Source organism: Oreochromis aureus, linkage group 7, assembly GCF_013358895.1.
Source record: "Oreochromis aureus strain Israel breed Guangdong linkage group 7, ZZ_aureus, whole genome shotgun sequence".
In the NCBI taxonomy this organism is placed as follows: Eukaryota; Metazoa; Chordata; class Actinopteri; order Cichliformes; family Cichlidae; genus Oreochromis; species Oreochromis aureus.
Genome location: NC_052948.1, coordinates 40,844,812 through 40,863,930, shown reverse-complemented (window position 1 = coordinate 40,863,930; position 19,119 = coordinate 40,844,812). Strand labels below are relative to the sequence as shown.

Below are 19,119 nucleotides of genomic sequence, written 5' to 3'. Positions count from 1 at the left end.
GGAAAAGAAAGTTTGAAACAAAAGACAGAGAGTAATAAAGAACCACAGAAAGAAAGAGAATGACCTTTTAAAGGCTTCTTTTTATGGGCCTCAGGAATGATGTCTGCTTCTCCACTTCCTCCCACTTCCAGTGAATCACACATTCACAGCTCAGCTTAACACTCCCTAACATCTTGTATACACACAGCTAAACTGCGAAGCCAAAGGACACACACATTTTCGTGCCAATTTAAACCTCCAATATCCACAAATAAACAAAGAAATCTGCTTTGACGATATGAAGGATATGGAAATGTGGTGTACTCTTAAGAAAAAACGCAATTTAACAGGGATTTAACAGCACTGACATCTGTGCAGAGCAAGCGAAAGTGTAGCAGGCATGTGTGAATCTTGAAATCTGTGTTCCATATGTGCATGCAGAGAGGCTGGATTGGCTTAAGGGAGAGGCATCAATACAGCTAATGTCTAATTCACTCTGATAACTTTCTTTCTTCCTTTCCATACTGTCATTTCTCATTGCCTACCACACAACACCCACACACACTGATACAGACTCTCCCTTCCATCACCATAATTATCATTCTGTCCCTAAAACCACAAATTTAGCTACTAAACCCACCTTGGCTCACGGCTGCCAGGCACCAAGGTCCTAAACTCTCAAAATGTTCTATGCATCTATATTACTGGCTCATATCTTACTTTCTTGTTGACACTTGCTTTAGGAGCTTCATAATAGTAGCATTTCCAAAAAATGAACTGGCACCTGCCACAAATAAGACAAATACAGTGTCTTTAAGCAATGATTCATCAAGTCATGAAAAAACAAGCTGCAGCTACATTATTTTGTTATATGGATTGCACTATTGTGTGAGTTAGACTATAAATATATCTTTATCCAGGCATGAAGATGCCCTTTTAAGAAAATATTTATTTTCTTATTTTCTACCACATTTTACTGACACAATGATGTAGGATACAGCAGAGTGGCTTAAAAGTAATCAAACTCACTGGATAATATATTAGCTATACCGGTTTAACTGCTTGTTAACAGAAATATTTAATGGCAGCGACTCAATGCATTTAGGCATGTAAACATCGAGTATCAGAATGGGGAAGAAAGATGGAAGAAGTGGCCATGACTGTGGCACGGTTGTTCGTGATGAGATGATATGCATATATGATAAGCATTTTAGAATCAGCAGAGCTACTGGTAACCCTCTCTGGGTTTATAGAGAATGGTCCGAAAATGTGAAAACATCCAGTGAAAATACCTTGTCGATCTGAGATTTGCCAGAATGCTTTGAGCTGAATGGAAAGCAACAGTAACCCAAATAACCACTTGTTACAACAAAAAAGGCACAGGCTCACCAAAATTGGACAAAAGAATATTGGAAAAACCTTCCCTGGTCAGTTATGTCTCGATTCTTGCTCCAGCATTTCGAAGGTCAGATTAGGTATACTGTAAACAAGATGAAAGCATGGATCCATCCAACTTTGTATTAAAAGTTCAGTTGTTGGTGGCATTATGGTGTGAAGGATAGTTTCTTGGCACACTCTGGCCCCCTTAGTACCAACTGACCATTGTTTAAAGTTCACAGCATTCCAGAGTATTGTTGCACGTCCATCTCTTTGACCAGCTTATACCATAACCAGCAAGGTCCAGCTAATAAAATAGTCAGTGACTCTATATTATATTTGATCTACTTACTCAGATTCATACACACTTGAATCTAAACTGGGCTACATAGGAAAAAGAAAAATGGCAAATAAGTCCTTATGTCAATCACAGAGGACACTCAGCTGTGTCTGATGAAATAACAAATAATTAAAAAAAATATTTAAGAGATTTAAATTCTTCCTTTTTTTTAATAAAAAGCAATTAAGTGACATTAATTGCAGCATTCAAATATCCTTTGCAAGCTAATATAGGATTTTATGGATGTGATCTTGGATTTGCTGAATTTAGAAAAACACATTTTGGATCCTAATAGCAATATTAAATGTTGCAAAATAATACTTGAGAAAATAAGCCAGGAGATGATGCATTTCTAATGCAGAATTGATGGGGGATGAAATCATGATTGCAGAGATTTGTGGGATGGCTACTCCTGACTCTAAATAGGATTCTTGTGGGTAGAGGATTGGTGCTGTTTTCCCCAGGAGGATTGTCATTAATTAGATGTCATGGCGGAAACACTTTGTTCCACTTAACTGTGGGCGGAAAGACACACTGACAACATCTGCCGTCGTCACTGTGAGCAGCAAGTCACAAACAGAGATGTGCCCTTAATAGGTAATTACTACAGACATGACCTTTTTATACAAGTAAAATGCAAAAAGAAGTTCATGGCTTAAGTTTCTGACATTATATTCTCCTCACTGTTGACAAACGTTTGTATTTGAATGTAAATTTTACACCATTTTCCAGTCCAAAAGGCATTATCTCCCCTGGGTTTAAGATATATAACATTCATATCTTGCTACATTAGATTATCTCAGTCCTCTTTAAATCTTGAGATATTATAAACAGATTATTTCCTCCAGATCTCTTCATTAAACTCTGGACTGCCATTGTGAGTGAGTGGTATAATAGCACATCTACAGTCAATGTATCTATGCATGCAGCTGTCCTTAATAACTGAGTGTGTGAGAGAGATTGTTCTGTACTTGTGGTTAGTGAGTGGACAAATTGGTAATGTTATATCCTCACTAACAGCTTCTGCAAGAAAATCGAGTTCACCACTATCTAATAGCTCATGCAGTCAGGACCATGGACAGCTCCTTGGCCTTAGTAATGCAGACCAGTGCAAACACCCTGAAAATTGACCTGGGGACTGTAAGTGTTACTTTTAACTTTTATTATTGGCCATAATTTTGAAAACAGAACAGCTGGTTTTGCTTTTATGTACATCTTTAAGGTTTAAATTTGAAGGGTTTTAACATCTATAAATTTGAAATAACATTTATGAACTTAATTGAAGAAAGATTTCAGTTTGAACTCATCCTTTAAAAACCTCTAAAAGCCTGCAATTATTTTACATCACACTCAAAGTACAGTATGTCAGCGGGCCACATAAGACAAAAGCAAGCCACCAGTTCTTTAATATCTCACTGTAAAACAACTGTGATATGGAACCAGATGGCAGAGTAGCATATCAGTGTAATATATGCAATCATTTATTACACCTGCGCACAAAATGAAATCAACAAGAGTAAAAAAATACAAGTGAGTAATGTGATGACTTGTAGGACTATACATGGAGTATATTTACTTACACGTCCTTGTGGGTTATGCTATGTAAGTAAGACTAAGAGGGAGTAAAGGATTCGAATTTATAAACACGAAAGCAATATAGGAAAAAAGATCGAGAAAAAAAAGAAAGAAAGAGAGAGAAGAAAGAGGTGCTTTATAGCGAGACATTTTCAGCTGACTGGACGTGGCATTTTTGCTCTACAGTTCATGGGAATTGGAGTCATTATGTCATTGAAAAGAGGTAGCAATAAGAAACATAAACTTCTTCAAAGGGGAGCATATTGGATGTATAATTTGCAAACTGTGTATCCTGGTGGATTAAATAAGGAATTTTATTCAAGTGTTTTGTTTGTTTTCGTCTGTGAGTATGCTTCAGTGTTTTGTGCACATTTTGTTGATTTGGTGGTTGGAGCGCACTGTTGGTTTTGCATGTTGACAAACTGTTAGTTGTTGCCACCTGTGCCTGTTACTGATTAGGTCCTGGTTGTGTTTTATGGTTGGCAGCACCCACTTGTATCAGAAACCCTGAGGAAAGCCTTATGCTGAAACACATCTGTTTTTTTCTTACTTCCTTGTAGTATTTAGTACAGTATACATGTAATTGTTAGCTCTCATGGAGTTCTCATTCATTATTATGATATCAGTGTGCTCACAAAGGCAGCGAAGAAGAGTGTAAACTAGGGTGTAGCAGAGTAGGATTTAAACTATACAAAAAAGTATCTTTGGAAATGTTATATTATATGTAACATTTCCAATAGAAGAACTCACAGTTTAGTGTTCGGAGTCAAGGATGTATATAAATGTGTTTGGTGTAATAATTTTAGTAATAAATTTATACTCCTGTATTACTTTACTTTTTAACACAGCCGCTGTGACTCCTGTGGTAGAGCATGCTGCCTACCAACTGGAAGGTCAGGGGAGCGATCCCTGCCTACTCCGGTCTGCATGCCGTATCCTCGAAATATCCTTGGACAAGATAGCGAACCTTGAGTAGCAAATGTTAGACATCACCTATGGAGAGATAAAAGTGCTGTCCACAGTGCACCTGAAGCACATCTGAACCAAAAGAAACCAACTAAATCACTTCAGTGCCGATTACAAAGCACTGAGCTACAACATAACACAAAAGAGTCGAAAAGAGGACACACTCTCAAGGTTAACTTTAAGACAGTTGTACATTGACACTGTATTTCCCCACTTAAGGAATTGGTTTTGAAAAGCTGGGACATTTTGGAGGATTTATTGTATAGCATTAGCAAGCTTTACACTTCAGCATAAAAGATGATATATAACACAGGCTTTGTCCTCTGAAGAGCTTAATAGGTGTTTGCCCTTTCGTGAGAGAATGTGTGACTTCCATCCCACTTGATCTTCAGCCAAACATTAGCTTCCTTGGCATAATGTAGTAAGTCTCAAGAGCATTTTGAGATCAGTCGTTTATAATGCAGTTAATACCATGCATTACTTTTGGATTGGTAGGCATGACACAAGAGCAAATGCTGGGTTATAACTGCGCAGTCCATTCACAACAAATGATTCGCGTTAACATTTAATATGTAGTAGTGTTTATGTGTGCTATTTTATTTGTAAAATCTGCTCTTCCGATGACAACTGTAACCTTCTGCATCGCAGATTGACTTAATATTGTTTCCCTTAGCATGGAAAGTTGTTTTAGCAACTATACCATAATGTCATTTTTAAAAGAGGCTGTAAAGATGTCAGTTTCAAAGCATTTTCAGCTGATTTCTCTAACCTGTACTGCTGATTATGCCTCTACAAGTGCCTCATTCATAAAACATAATTGAGTGGCCAATCTAGTTTTGAGAGTAGTGTGTGTTTGTGTAAACCCGTGTGTACGTGTGAGCAGTCATAATAGAACGTCACACAAGACCTATGAGGTCATCTCTTTTATTTGCAAACTGTGGACACAGATGGCATGGGGTAATACCAATACAGTGAAGCGTGAGCTGAAGTGTGTGCGTGTGTGTGTGTGCATGCAAGCATGAATGAGTTGCATAACTAGCATCTCCAGGCATATATTAGCCTTAAGCCCTTCTGCGCCCACTGTGTCACAGTGCAGACCTTTCAACTGAATCCCACGCATTTAAAACCCCTCGAAATAGCTCATGTAGTTAGAATACCTCATATGATGAACACGCTCCGTCACTTTAATACCGCAAGTTGTCCTAACATACGATACAATAACAATCTGGGGAATTTTCACACACATGTAAATAAAGGCTTGAAAAAAATGTCTGCATATGAATTATGTGACTCACTCCTGCACATCTGTAGCCTATATGTAGTCCCAGACTTTTAAATTTCACACAAAAAGCTCCACTTCAGTTCAATGTGGCAACCAAAATTTTATGCACATTTACAATCCTCTTGGAGGGAAGAAATCACACTACAGTCTTTTGCATTTAGTAAAATCGCACATATACAGATTCTTCTTGAATATGTAGTTTAGAGTTTTGCTCACCTTCTAAGCAGAATTCAAACAGCTACCACCCTCACCTCTCTATACCATCAGCAAGACCAAGAGCAGGAGACCATCCAGGGTTTTATTCAGTGAAAAAACCAGAGGAGAGGCAGGGAGAGGCCGGCGCTACAGTCAGCAGAGATTAACTTCTCCTCCACGTAGCAAAACATCCTCACTCACGTCACCCTTCAAGCTACTTTGCCACTTCTCTCCTTACTCCTTGAGCTCAGCTAAGATAATACTGTAAACTGTAGTATTTGCACTTGTTTATTTGTGTTACGGTGCTTGCTTTTGACTCAGCAGCAAACCGGAGTTGACTTTTTCACGTCAGACATCTCAAAGTTTCAAGCCTGAGGCAAGGTAACAAGTAACTACAGCTGTTCCCCAGCAGGGGCACACTTCCCCAAATTTGCAGCAGCTATCAGGCTCCTCTTCTGTCAAACCAGCTCCCAGATCAGATTTAAGAGACAGACACTTCAGGTAACCCTGAACCATCCCTTTATTACGCTGCAATAGGCTCAGGCTGCTGTGGGAACGTCCCATGATGCACTGCGCATTTCTTCTTCACTCACCTCTTTCCACTTTTTGTGTGTTTACACCTGTTTCTCTCTGTTCTCTTCTCCTCTCCCCATCACACCCCAGAGGTTTCTTTCTGTTAAAAGGGAGTTTTTCCTTCCTGCTGTCGCCAAGTGCTTGCTGACAGGGGGCCGTCTGATTGTTGGGGTTGTTTCTATTGTAGGGTCTTTACCCTACAATAGAAACTGTCTTGAGGCATCTGTTGTTGTGAATTGGCGCTATAGAAAAATAACGAGATTGAATTGAACTGAACAAGCTACATTCTCCAAAATTAAATCATTGTCTGTAGTTCTACTTTTTCTTATTTTTAACACATTTCACCAACCAAAAAAAAGCATTTCATTAGCCAAAACTGTGACAGATGTTACAACTCTGTATTACTACAAAATGATTAAAAAAAAAAAAACTTTGGGCACAGACAGCTTGCACTTGTTTTAGCTATAAACATGCTGAACAGAAAGAGACAGAGTGTCAGAAAAATGTGTGGGTAACATTTGATGTAAATATGTTTTAAGCTTTAATATTATACTAATTATGACCCCATTCTGGTCACAAAAGCTCTTAAATCATCAGGTGGAGAACCAGAAACTAAGAATATGCAGAGGGTCCTGTAATGTAAGTAAGAGTAGCAGCCATGGCTTCCACCAAGTGCTCACCAAAAATAGGCATCAGAAGCACAAACTGGTATATGATATAAAAAGCATTCAGTGTGAAAATGATCTTAACAGGGCGAGGGAAAAAGAGTGAGCCCAGGTGTGCAAACTGAACTATATATGCTGTGTAGGAGTGATCCAGCTGGACAGAACATGCACAGCCCTCCAGGGAAAACTCTGGCTTCCCTTAAGAGTACAAATGCCCCACAGGAAACATTAAGGCATGGGAGTGTAAACACTGAAGTGTGTGTCTGTGTGGTATGTGTAAAAATGTGGAAGCAGGCTTTAAGAGTGAAATCAGGCCCGACTGACATGGGCAGTAAGGCTTCAAGTCACACTTATGACATAACACATTTGATGTGAACACGACCTATTGTTCCCTCCAGCCACGCAGAGAATATCAGAGGGTTGGAAAATAAGTTCGGAGGAACATCAGTGTAATGCTAATGAGGAGCCCAGGAGCTGGTTAGGGATTACATGTGCTTGGATGGAACTTAATGCTCACATAATGCTTGGGTGGACCTTCATGTTCAGAATAGAAAAGTGCATGCACACACACACACACACACACACAAACGCAGACAAACCAGCACATAACTCCTCAACCAAATTTTAAAAACTTGCTCACATATACACACACACTAAGCAACGAGGCGAAGGATGCACATACCCAATACCCACAGACACACACTCACATGACCCCAATCTGCAGCAAAACATACCACATAAATGCTAAATAATTTAGATCTGACCCCATTGTGCAGTTGCTAAAATGTACAGTACGCTTAAAATACATTAGCAAAGCCTCAGCACAGGTTTCTTCACCAATGTTTCAACCATAGACCCCTTACACATGCAATATATTTGAAACAGCATGCACTGTATGTATATATAAGGTACATATCCAGTGGTAAATAGTGCAAAGCATTTTCATACTCATCGGGAGACACTTTGAAATCATGCAAAGCACTTTTATCAGTTATATTAGTGCATGCTTCTTTCCATTGTCACTACAGCTTCAAATTAATTATAATACTTTCGTTTTTAACCTATCTGCCACTGCGCACTGAAGCTCTTGAGTACAATTCAGAACAGGGTATGCTGCAGAGCCAGCCTCAAAAGTTGGTTTTTAAAATAATGAGAGATCAAGAGTTAAGCTGACTTGAATGCTTAACTTTGGAAGGATACTTAGCAGCGTTTCTGTGACTGATTAACGTTTGTCAGCAGTTAATTTTTGTAGCCTTTGTGTTTGTTATTATTTAGTAATTTAGTAACTTAAGTAACGAATTATATCTAAATCTTTTCATAGTGCAGGTATAGACTTAGTCTGTCTCTTATATTAGCAGTGTGTGAGCCACCAGATGGTTGATTTTGTGAGCAGAGCAACAAAAGAGCTGCAGTGCAGCATGGGACAAAGAATTAGCGCTGCTGCCGCTACATTTGGCCTTTAAACAAAGCATGCAAAGCAGCACTTAAAACTCCCCTGGACTTCTGCCTTGTCACAGCTGTTTCAGAGTGTGCGATGAAAAAAAAAAAAATCTAACAACACTCACATCTGAGCAAAAACCGCACATCTGGTTCCCAGCGCTGAGTTATAAAAATGTTCTTGGGGCTTTGATTTTACTGCATAACAACAGACTGATTTGCATCCGCTGATTTCTCCAGAAATAGATTTAGGATTCAAGGACAAAAGTATAGTTTTACAACTGCTCCTGTAACACCGTGTGGTAGATGTGACCGAGTCTTAAGTCTCTACTGAGCAGGACTCAGTGTCACAGAGCAATAGGTGACACTTACAGAAGCACAGGTCCTGTCATGTCATCTATGTCCAAACAGGAGCGCCTGTCTGACATTGTGTACTTCTCTATCCCTCCTTCCTCCTTCCAGGTGCCCTTGATGTTCAGTTCACTGAAGGTTTCTGTCTTATGTTTAATCATTCAAGCCTTCCCAGACACACGACACTAGGGACTAAATGAAAGGGAGAAGAAGAATGGCTGAGAGACAAAAAATGCAGCAGTGATAGAGGAGCAAGACAGGAGATATTTGGAGTGTAAAAAAGAATTTTTGAGGGTGTTAAAATATTACATGCTTATATTAGAAGGAAGGTGAAATTTAGTTAAAAACTGCAATCAGTATCTGATTTTTTTGTTAATCAAAGCTAACCTTCTCTAAATAGGTATTGTTTAAGTAATAAAACTACATTTTTTTGGCACTTAGCTTTTATTGGATTGTGAAAGCCAAGCGGGACAGGAAAGCATGGAGAGAGACACACACCAGAGGGCCGTGGGTCAGACTCGAACCCGGGCCACTGCTCTCCAGTCATGCGGGATGTGATCGCCTGCTCACCTACTGACATATACTGGCACCCAATAGTAACGACATTTAACAGCTGTAACTCACTAAGGAAGTTAAGGAAATTGGGCAGTCTGCCTAATACTACTCATCATGTTACACAACTAATTGATTGACTGATTGATTGATTGAAAGGCCTTGGAATTCAATAGGAGCAGCTGGAACAGCTTAAGCATAATCAAGACGGTATTAAGAGGAAGAGAGACGACAGACTGGGAGAGAGGCGTATAATCAAAAGAAAAAGCAGCCTGAACACAGCGAGAAAGGTGGGAAAAAAAAACTTAGAGGGGACAGTGGGGGGACTGTTAGTGATGTGGAATTAACAGGCTTTTATCAGCATGTTGCTTTGCCAAAGGGCTCACCTAGCCTGACAGTGTCACGCTGGGATTATGTAGCAATACAGAACCAAATAGGCCTACAAAATTAAGGTTTTTTTGAAAGAAAACCTCAAGCTGCTACCCCTGCTACCCGACAAATATGCCAAAAATATAAACAGCATTGTATAACTTGGCTCAGAGTCCCAGAAGCTTTTAGGAATATTATCCAGAGGACTTCTACATGTGTCCTTAAGTGATTCTCAGTTACAGTGATATAGATTTCAAACAGGTCCAGCAGTAAATCTTGACTACCTGGAAAAACAACTAAAAACACATTTGTTTTACTACCTGATGATGTAACCAGAGAGCACACACTGACACTCAGTGAGTTAGTTAGAAAGTGGCTAAAGCGAATCACTGCTCAAGTACAAATCTGCACCTACTTATTCCATGGGATGGGATACAACTTTTAAAAAAAGAAGCAAATACGCACCATGCCTGACAACATAAATCAAGCACTACTCATCATTTTGTTTATTCGACTGTCTGTGTTTAGACTTCAGAGACATCCATTTTCCACTGATATTAGTTCTTTCTCCCCTCACTTTCCTCCACTGCCCCACCCTCCTGCCTCTGCAGTACTCTGTGTCTTTCCTTTATCATAACTTCTATGTATCTTGAAATGCTGCCCACAAATGCTCCTTTATTGTTTTTATCTCTGTCATCCTCCCACCGCCACCACCACCGCCCGCTGGCTGGGTGACAACACGTACGCTACCAATCAATACAGCGCTCACTTGCATTCGGGGCATGTGGAGGTACACATGTTGCGTGAACACACACAACATGGATAGGAGTGTGGTGAAGGTTTATGCGGTTGCTATAGAAACTGCTCTCTTTCAGGTATGGTGTGTCAAGATGAAAAAAGTAGCAATGAACTATCACATGCAACATATCTTGTGCGCTGAGAGTCTGCACACAAGCACTGCAAACAAAAGCCTTCCATTCTGAGGATGCACATTAAGATACACAGCTGTAAGATATGAAATATGCATTACAAAAAACACACTGAAGACAGACAGAATATCATGTGGATTTCCAGTAATCCAGCCTCTTCATTTATAATAAAGTGAAATTGTGCACAAGTATGTATTTAAAGACATGTAGTCTAGAATAAATTTGATTGTATGTCACGTCTGCTGGCATACGCTGTCTTACTCTCTTAGTAGATGCATAAAAATTGATATGTGCTGCCACACCCCTCCAAGGCTGTGACTATAGGGATTATTGCAGAGCCTGTATGTCTGGAGGAACATTTTGATTAGTCAAGGAGGCTGTCTTTTGGCTGCCAGACTCCCTGATTATCTCGAGAGAAGAGCAGGAGAGAAAATCAGTTGTAAGACTGAAAACACATGTTTCATTTCCCCTGTCTTCTTTCCTCTATCTCTCTCCTTCTTGCCCTCTGGCATCCAACTGAATGTCGGTTGGCAACGCCGACCAGCCTGCCGCATGAAGATGAAGAAGTAGGAGAAGAAAACAGGGAGGAATAGTGCAAAAAGAGCAAGGCATTCGTATCCTCACAGGGAACAGAAAAGGCAAAATTACTGTACACAGAGAACAAAAGTGATGCCAAATGTATAAAACAAAATGCAGTAAAGTAAAACTGTAGAGCTAACAGTACACTATTCGTCCACTGGTGTCTCACCCACCCACACAACCATATATTCAAACATATGCAAGACGAAGGTATATAACACACTCACTTGTTCTTAGCATGCACGTACAGGTTCAAACACATTTCCTGAAGAGGTATTACAATATTTGCTAAGTAGCTGGTAGTGTAGTGATAGCTCTCATGTATGAGAGCTGTCTCATGGCTCAAATCTCTGCTCTATGAATTTAACACAACTGTCAACTGTTTTCGTATCGTGAAACAATTCCAAGGAGATTAAAAGAAGCATTCCGCTTTCCATTAAGTTTTTATTTCCAGTCATATTGTCATCATATTTAACTTTTACCAAAACTTTTGCATAACCATTCCCATTCATTAGGCGGATGTTTTAATTGATTATAACCTACATAGCAGAGCAGTCACACCAGTGCTCACTAAACATGCCACTTATTTTTGAAGATTTCATGCATAAAAGAGAAGTGCTTCACGTATTATGAGGTGAATAAATTTAAATACTACTCTCACTTAAAGTCTACCCTCACTGTCATAAACCAGTGGCCAAAATAAAAGAAACGCCACTCAGTAGTGGTGTAGTTCAATAACCCCTTAATCTACAACCTTCCAGAAAGCCAGACGAAATAACACCTCTCTCAAACATTTATAGCCTCTACGAAGGCGGAATTTATTGCAAGATTGTTTTATTAGACTGCAGACCATTTAGCCACTATAGTGTATATAGTAGATCACTTTGCCAAGCACTCACAGGCACACCAAGACCTTTAGTAAGAGACTTTCCTCGTGTGAATAAACAACCAGCGGAGAGCAAGCGTGAGTCAGTCATGAGTGGGTTAATATTCATCACCAACACCTGGCAACCTCTCAGCAGGCAGCAACCAGGAAAAGCTCAGGTTACCGGAACTGACAACGCCAAAGCACACACACACACACACCGAAAATCAAATTTGTAGCACCACCTATTCCGATTTGTCTGTCTTCCCGCATTTCCAAGTGTCTATACATCTTGTTTTACACACAGTTCTTACATAAGCACACAATGAGAGGAGGATTTATTCATTATTTAACATTTGACAGCAGTCACAAGGCAGCAGCACTCCTTCAGAAATCCATGCAGACACAGATGCACACAATATCCTTATCATGCACTAAGCACACAATTAGACCATACACTGTAACCCCACCCCTCACCCCTCCATACACACCCACACATCTCCAAACAGGTGGCTCTGCCTCAGCCAGGAAACCGGGAAGCTGGATGTTGCTTTCTTCTCATTACATCCCAAAAGAGACAAAATGTACAAATCCTCCCCTCCTCTCCGTCTCCCTGTGCACATCTGTCTCCTCCTGCAGCCACTGCACAGACAGGTTTTCCCCAGCTGCTTGGCTAAGCTAACCCTGTGCACTATATATAGGACTCAACAGAGCTAAATCAGACACAAACACACTCGAGCCGGTGATGCGGAGACAAACAGCAGCACTGAAGAGGAAGCAGAGTGATGATAAAGGCTTTGTATTTACCGTTCGCGCCGCCTTAGCACAGGAGCATCTTTACTGAGGTGTCGCTTACTCCTTCTTCATCCTTGCTCTGATCTCCTCCCTTCTTCCGCGCTCTGTATGGGTGGGGAATTGTCAAACGGCTGCAGCAGCGGCAGCAGCAGCATCAGTAGCAGCTCTGGGGCCTCTCTCGCTCTCTCTCTCTCTTTTACTCTCTTTCCTCCGCCCCCTCTCCACACACTCTTTCCTAGCCTCCCGTTCCTCTCACTCTCTCTCCCCACCCCCAAAGACCCTCCTTCTTAACAACCTTCCTCCATCATTTTCTCCTTTTCTCTCCTGCGTTCTCTCCCCTCGTTCTCCCTGGACCTGCATGTGTTTGCGGCGAGCTGCACAATTCCACTCTGTTGAATAAAAATCAACACCGCTACAGCTATCAGTTACATCAGGAGTCCACAGAGGAAAGGTGTCACTGGCAATTGGAATATGAACAACCAAATAGACCCGCCCTCATGTCCGCTTCTCCCAATTTCATGTCTTAAGTCGTGGCACTAATTTAACAAGGTCTTGACTGATGCTGCTTTTTCTCATTTTGCCTTTTCTACTAAGATACACATCTAATAAACGTTTATGGCATTAATAAATGAGGCGTAGCGTTAGCTGGCAGGTTTTGTAGTTATGGCTGTGCAAAAGCCTGTGTATAATATTTATACATTATATTACAGGAGTTTTATTGTTTGTTTTTACAGTATTCTAGTAGGATTTATGTCTCACGGTGTCTTTAAGTGGTGCTCTGCACTCTTATGGTCACAGGTTATATGTATATAAAAATCATCTGGAGAAGTGATACCAATGTGTAATTCCTTTCTTCCTTTCTAATTGCCAGTGGGGGACAACTTACGGTTGCAAAATATCTCTGATTGCATAAAGTCTATAAGAAAACTACTCCACTTCTCACTTGAATGTTGCCCTTGGTATACACTTTCCTGGTGGGTTTATGGTCTTAGTCTCTAGTTTCAACTCTTACCGGTGTACTGTTTGCAAAGTTTCATCCGCATTAAAAATCCAAGAGGGCTATAAAGTAGGCTGTGCTTTGAGTAGCTGCTTTATGAACATGCTGTGTAGTGTCCCTTTGTTTCTCAGATCACCCACCCTTTGCCCCTTCAGAACACCAAGGAAGCAGATGTGAAAAGCTTCGAGATGGGCACTAACCAATGAAAGGCATCACAGTGGCTACATATGGGAAAAGCTGGCCAAAGATGCTGAGAATCCTAGCTGCACACAAAAGCACCTGAACAATGATGCAATCAAGAACAACCAGACGTCCCAATGTTTCCAATATTCCTATCTTGTAACGTCACTGTCTATAAATATCTCCTAAACTATGTCCAGAACAATCTGGTCTGTGATGAGGGAGCCCCTGCTCAGGGCAGCTACACACACTAGGGGTTTGACCTGACCAGTCACCCAGCACATTTTGCCCCCCTTATTGATGCTGGCAACTTTTCCAACTTTAGCCAGAGGCAATAATGCTGTGTGCGTTGCGATCAACTGACAGATTCTTGTAAACCTTGTGGAGGTTTTATCAAGAGTTTAATCATTTACAAGAGTGAGAATTTATCTATTTGCATTGTTAATGAACTACAATAAGTAAAAGAACTGACATAGTTTGACATCTTCCAATTTACAATTTTAGCAAAACATAAAAATAAAAAATGAAAAATGTAAACTTTTTGGTTTTTGCATGCTGTGTCACAATACAGCTCACTCTATGGTTATATCTGTGTACTTTCAATATAATTATTATTATAACTGTTCATAAAATCTTATTACACAACTTCCCGAGTTCTTAAAAACTTGTAGCCAAAAATGTGGCAGAAAAAGAAAGAAATAATACAAAAACTAATTTTGTGAGAAACACTGTAATCCATACGGCTATCACGGCTAAAAATCAATTGTATCAGCCCTGTCACAATGACCAACACCTTATTCATAATCAAGTATACCAAACATATTTCACAGCTGTGTTTTTAGGCTGCAGAGAGTGAATGTTTCATAGGATCATTGCTCCACATTCGTGGGCTGACACGTTGCCTGCTGAGATGCACAGACTGTATATAAAAGATGGGTCTGGATTGCAGGTCTGAAAAATGAAGCCAACATGAAAGTGCCTAAAATGTGCTTTCTTTCTAAATGCCAACAGGGAATGACTCCTGTGGCTGCAAAAGGAAGTCGCATTGTGTAGCAGTCTGAAGTCACAAGTTTTATCATATAAACTAATGTTGCTTTGTTTTTTCAATTTTATGAGCGTTCCAAGTGCGATATAGTTTCAAAGATTTTGACTTTAACCTTTAACTAAAACACAGCACACCCTTGCCAACTCTGCCTGCACTGCACTGTCAGACTTATATTGTTGTAATAGTTATACTGGCATAAACTTTCCATGATGTGCATGTGTGAATGTGGGTATGCCAATGTTAACCACTAAAATGATTTAATCCAGTTAAGGTGATTTTGAGTTAATCCAGGAGGGCCCTATATTTTGACTGTACTGTTTTTTAATTTTTTATTATTTTTTTTTTTGCATTTTTTCTTTCTAATGCAGCAGAATTTAGTTTCCTGTGTTACTAATGGTTCAAATCTCTCACAAACCAACTCAGCCTTGCCTCTCAAACTTTGTCTCCAAACCACTCAGCCTGAGCTGTCCCTCTGATGTCCTCATTTCTAATCCTGTCCCTTCTGGTCACTCCTGCATCTTCAACTCTGCCACCTCCAGCTCCACCTCCTGTCTTTTAGTCAGTGTCACACTTTCAAAGCCATAGCTCATAGCAGGTATATATTATATGAGAGACAGAGTGCCATTTGGTTGGAATCAAAGGTCAAATGTGTTCGCTCGGTTCTGGTTATTTGAATCTGTTCTTGTATATGTTGTATTTATGTTGTATTCTTGGCACCACAAGGAAATGACATGACATTGACATCAACTGACACTGGTTTTATCATTTAAAAATTATTAGGTCATGAGCTAGAAAGCAACTCATCTGAAATTTTGTCTGGAAGGAACTGTCAGAAGATGTCTCAATTCGATCGTGGCCAGGCACGGCCCGCCCTGATTTACATCATATCTGCTTAGATTAGCGCAAACATGAAGCTGCACAGGCCAGGCCAGTGGCGTCAGTCAACCTCTCTGCCTGGGTGTGGACACTGAGTATGTGTGTTTGTGCTTGCGTCTACATTGTACTGAGCTGTTCTCTCTCCGTTATCAGATCTTTTTCAGGACACTGTGAACGGTGCTACAGAAAATAGCCATTAAAGTTGAATAACATATTTTTTAAGCAACTTTTTAAATTCATCATTAAAACTCATCCCACAGGTTTTAGAGGTCAATGTGGTGCGACCTGTTGGTTTTGTTGTTCTCTTTTTACTGTTTCTCCTACAGGGTAAAGGTCAGTGTGCTCTGCTTTAGCTCTCAGCAGTTTTACTTAGGTAAAAAAGGCAAGGGGATGAACTGGGAAATGAACCGGGGGGGGGGGATAATGTAGTCATACAGGAATATCTTACAGAACACACCTGGGATGAATTGAGTTAGAGAGAAGGAGTAAAACACATCTTTTTAAATGTCAGCTGATACAACAACCTTGTGAGTCAAAACAGTGTGAGAAAGTGGGTGGTGATAGTGTTATTCCTGCTGAGTTGTGAAGTTAATTTCAGCATACTGTTCTATTGTTAACCTCGTTTTATTCGTGTGTCATTGATTGGAAGAACTTAAGATTGTGGGGTCAGGTAAAGCAACACAGCCATTTAGGATTATTGATTAGCCGTTGCTCCTCTTTGCACCAGCACAACTCATATCATTGTGAGGCCTCTCATCTTAGTGGGCCAGCTGCTAGCAGTACACAATTGTTGCCATAGGGATGGTGTCCAGGGAGACAGCTGTGGCCTTTTAGCAGCAGCCACACAACAGACAGAAGGTCATTCCTCACCGAGGGAACCTTTCTCCAACTGTCCATCACAGATTGTTTCCAGGCAACAGGTCAAAAGCCTTTTTTTTCCTTCTTCCATCTTCGCTGTATTTCCTCTTGCCATTTAGGGAGCAAAATAACAAATTAAATTCAAGAAAAAACAGACACATGGGAATATAACTAATAAGCAGGCGATGAAATTAAGTTTCAGCGTCACAGCAAAGATTCAATTAAAAACTGTGAAATAGTAGCTTATATAACTTCCTGGCACCCTGGTCTCACACCTCCCTATAACATATTAGCACCTTTTTAAATTGACATGGGGCAAACATGTTAGCAAACTGTTTCCTTTTACTCATCCAGTTAATACTGACCCAACATGAGCATTTAAGCTATCTCTATTAGTCCTGAGTCTTCATGTAGTAACAGACTGACTCCACGCCAAAAAGGCCCATGAAACCAAAGAGAGTGCTCACTCTAGGTTTAGGAGAAAACGCTGGCCCAAATAAGAGTAATTTAAAATGTTAAAAAGTTTTTTAAATATTTTCACAGTTTATTATAATCTGAAATTGTATGCTACTATTGTTACCTTGGGAATATGTGATTATATAAGTGCATTTAGGTATGCAGACATGGTTGAGATAACCTATTCAAGTTCAAACCCAGCATCAGAATGGGGAAGAAAGAATTTAAGTAAGAAACTCCTGATCTACTGAGATTTCTGAAAAACAAGCATCTGTTGGGTTTACAGAGAATGGTCTGAAAAAGAGAAGATATCCGGTGTGAGGCACTTCTCCAGGTGAAAATGCCTTGTTGATACTAGAGGAGAGAAGCCAGACTGCTTCCAGCTGACAGGAAGGAAACAATAATTCAAATAACCACTCGTTATAACCAAGGTATGCAGAACAAATCTCTAAACCAAACCTACAAGCAGAAGGGCTACAGCAGCAGAAGACAACACCAGGTGCCCCTCCTTGGTCATTGTTGCTGCAGCATTTTGATGGTAGGGTAAAAATCTAGGGTAAATAACATGAAAGCATGGATCCATCCTGCCTTGTATCAATGGTTCTGGCTGCTGCTGCTGATGAAACAGTGTGATAGATATTTTCTTGGCACACTTTGGGCCCTTCAGTACCAGCTGAGCAGCATTTAACCTCCATGGGCCTATCCAAGTATTGTTGCTGACCATGTCCATCCCATTGTGACCACAGTATACCCATCTTGGCTACTACCAGTGGGTTAACACACCATGTCACAAAGCTAACATTACAGTGAGTTCACTGTACTCAATGGCCTCCAAAGTCTTTAGATCTCAGTAGAATAGAGCACCTTTGGGATGTGTTGGAAGAGTAGATTCTTATCATGAATGCACACCTGAGAAATTTCCAGCAACTGTGTGATGCCAGACCTCAAAATCCAGGAAACAGTTCTGGCGCACTACCATATTTCTTCTATATATCTTCCATCAAAGTGTGTTTTATTGGAATTTGTTATTAGGCATCTTTTGACCATTACTCTTTACCTTTAGCCCAGTTGGAAAGTTATTAAGAGTGGCTCATAAAATACACAAATAAATAAGATTGTTTTCAGCATTCTCAACAAGAAACGTGATGGAAGGGCTATCCAAAAATAGGCTCTTTTTGGTTTCTTTTAATACCCCGACAAAGTGTAAGCCCACAGTGCATCTGCTTAAGGAAATGTGTAAGAATGAACCCTCTCTCATTACTGAGCTTCTCTTTGATCCATAGCTGAGTCTGTCTTTGCATGAATGACCATGGTGCAGTGCTGACTGTGTGAGTGAAGCAATCAGCAGCGACACCAAAAAGATTGTCAGGCACCCAGCTGGATTGCCTCCTAACAGTATCTCCCGTATTTAAAAATAGCACGCACACACAAAATTACATAACATTACTGCTTATGTTGTGGTTACTTTGAATGTTAGGGAGGAAAAAAAAATAAAAGACAAGTTTTGCTTTGACGGTTTTCTGTTTACACAGAGAGAGTAGTTTATCAGAAAGTTTTACATATAACGTTACTTCTCAGTGGAAGAAAGACTGATGGGAGACAGAAAGTTTGGTTATTTTGTCATTTGTACAGTATCTAGTTTTAATAAGTTGTGGCAGAAATATCAGTAGGTTGTGGCAAATTTTCAAATATGAAATTATGTAATTGATGTATTTATTTTAACTTGAAAAACACATTCAAATAAAACAAATTAAAAGGCTGCAAAGGAGGAATGGAGCTTGCGGATTTCACTCTCGAACTGATTTCAAACGATCGCCGCTCATAGCAGCAGCAGCAGCCACTACGCTCTGTCAGTTCCCCTCTGTCAGTGTGTCAGCA

General features: G+C 40.1%; 1 protein-coding gene across 2 annotated transcripts in view; it reads right to left on the bottom strand.

Moving 5' to 3' along the window:
- si:ch73-287m6.1 (RIMS-binding protein 2) overlaps positions 1–13,227 on the bottom strand; it is a 44,929-nt gene extending 31,702 nt beyond the window's left edge. For both annotated transcript variants that reach the window (XM_039614197.1, XM_039614198.1), the window contains exon 1: positions 12,842–13,227. The gene's annotated coding sequence lies outside the window, so the exon portion shown is untranslated. The remainder of the gene's footprint in view (positions 1–12,841) is intronic.
- Positions 13,228–19,119: the final 5,892 nt, after the last annotated feature.